Here is a 2502-nt window from a genome sequence, read left to right as displayed (position 1 = left end):
GAAAACTGATAGCAAAGTTAGCAATGTGGGCTCAATGTCAGGTTTCCAGGTTAGCGTCCATCCCATCCCATTCTCATTCTCTTTTAAAAATGAGGTAAATGAGAGAAATACCTTTAAAAATCTTGTCAAGATTACATAAAATATACACATAAAACAATAAGAACAGACTTGATATGTGAAGCAGTTTGGTCATGAGTATTGTGTGATTTTCATTCCATTTTTTTCCAGAGAAAGACAAACAACCAAATTAAGGTGAAGAACATCAACATTTGAGAGGATAATTTTAGGGGGAAACCATGCCACATTTGATATAAATGCTACAAATCTAATGTCGGAAGTTACTGGAATGGCTGTAAGAAAGCTGGCCCAAGATAGATATGTATGGTCTGCAAATAGGAAACAAAAGTTAAAAAGGAATTACTGAGGAGGGTGTTGAAGAGAAACTAATACAAAAACAAATAAAAGCAAAGTCATAGGTGCTTTGAAAATAGAAGAAATGAAGCATGTCTTTCAGGGTCAAAAAAGAACCAAGATATTTAAATTCACATTTGTTTTTGAGCCTCACAATGTCCACTTAGTTCTGAGGCCGGTGACCCATCACAGACAAGGGGCACCTCGGCTGAGGAACCTTCCCAGGGCCCCCTTCACATACATCCTTGTTCCTCAGGCAGTAGATGAAGGGGTTCATCATGAGGGTGACCACAGTGTACATTACAGAGGCAAAGGAGCTTCTCTGGGAAGAATGAGTCATATCGGTACTGAGATAGATCCCCAGCCTTGTCTCATAGAACAAGGAGACCGCACAGAGGTGAGACCCACAGGTGGAAAATGCTTTATATTTTCCTGCTGCAGAGGAGATTCTCATTAAAAAGGAGGCAATTCGGGGCTTCCCTGGTGGCGCAGTGGTTGAGAGTCCACCTGCCGATGCAGGGGACACGTGTTTGTGCCCCAGTCCGGGAAGATCCCACATGCCGCGGAGCGGCTGGGCCCACGAGCCATGGCCGCTGAGCCTGCGCATCCGGAGCCTGTGCTCCGCAACGGGAGAGGCCACAGCAGCGGGAGGCCCACGTATGGCAAAAACAAAAAACAACAAAAAAAGACAATTTGAGAGTAAGAGAAGAGGATTCCAATGAGGGGAACCACACCCAGCAGGGCAGTGGCCACAAACAAGACGATGTTATTGATGAGGGTGTTAGAACAGGCCACCTTGAGAATCTGAGCCAGTTCACAGAAGAAATGTGGAATTTCAGTGCCAGTACAGAAGTTCAGCCGCCTCAACAGTAGAATATGAATCAGGGGAACCCAGAAAATGAGGAGCCAACACATCAGAACCAGGAGGCCACAGAAGCGGGGGTTCATGATGACCGTGTAGTGCAGGGGATGGCAGATGGCCACAAACCGGTCATAGGCCATCACAGTGAGGAGAAAACTATCCATTACAGCAAAAATCATAAAGAAATACACCTGAGTGAGGCACCCTATGTAGGAGATGCCTTTGCTCTGTGTCTGGATGTTCACCAGCATCCTTGGGACAGTGGTGGAGATGAAACAGATGTCCACCAAGGACAGGTTGGCAAGGAAGGAGTACATGGGGGTGTGGAGGTGGGGGTCTGGGCTGACGGCCAGGATGATGATAAGGTTCCCCAGCACAGCGACCAGGTACATGGACAGGAACACTCCAAAGAGGAGGGGCTGCAGGTCAGGATCGTCTGAGAGGCCCAGGAGGAGGAACTGTGATACTCCTGTGTGGTTTCCTGCTCCCGTGTCGCTGGTGCATCTGCTGGGGAAGGAGGCAAAAGCAAGGTTCAGCTAACGGCCGATTGTGGGAAAGATTGGAGAAGAGGTAGTGATTCTCTGGGAAATAAGTCTTTGGAGAGAGGGTCCGGATTCCACAAAATGAGAGAAAGAAACAGAACTGGGCTCAGTAGAAACTAAAGTGTCTGAAAACTACAGACTTCGCTGTCATAGACTAAATATATATGGCACCGTCCCAGTCCCACTGTTCTAGAGGTAAAGCCCAGTACCCACCCTCTCTCCTCTTTTCCTTCTTACTCCACCAGCCTTTACTGGGACACGGTCTCTGATGGTCATCACTGAAGCTTTCTCTTCTCTGCAGTCTATCTGGGAGAAACCCATTTGGGTTTCAGCTGAGGCAGGGGTCACAGAACTATAGGGAAGGGGCAACAGGGACATGTTATCATCTCAAGGGTTGAATTCTCAGGGCTCCTCATTAAATAAATTGTTGTATTGACTTTCCTCTCTCCTAACAACTCAGCTCCCTTGAGGTACAAGGAAAAGACAATGGAAACATTTCAGCCAATGCCGTGTGTGTGGAGGCAGCAATGGGGGAAGAAGGTATATTCTCCAAGGAGAAATTCTTCCTTCTTTGATTTGACTTTAAAAGTGACAAGGTATCCCCTAAGGAATGTTTAATTTCTTCAAGAACCAAAACATGGACGCTTTTGTAGATATTATGGAGGGCTCCATTTATTACTTCTAAAT

The 2502-nt window shown here is 46.4% G+C and overlaps 1 pseudogene across 1 annotated transcript; it reads right to left on the bottom strand.

Moving 5' to 3' along the window:
* Positions 1-597: 597 nt before the first annotated feature.
* LOC308616145 (olfactory receptor 7D4-like) lies at positions 598-1680 on the bottom strand (annotated as a pseudogene). Its single transcript has 2 exons — positions 1102-1680; positions 598-877 (listed from the first exon to the last, which is right to left on the bottom strand). The product of its transcript is annotated as an olfactory receptor 7D4-like (transcript).
* Positions 1681-2502: the final 822 nt, after the last annotated feature.

Source organism: Mesoplodon bidens, assembly GCF_964165515.1.
Source record: "Mesoplodon bidens genome assembly, chromosome: 4".
Taxonomy (NCBI): Eukaryota; Metazoa; Chordata; class Mammalia; order Artiodactyla; family Ziphiidae; genus Mesoplodon; species Mesoplodon bidens.
Note: the sequence above shows the minus strand (reverse complement) of the source record. Positions and strands in the feature narration are given on the sequence as shown.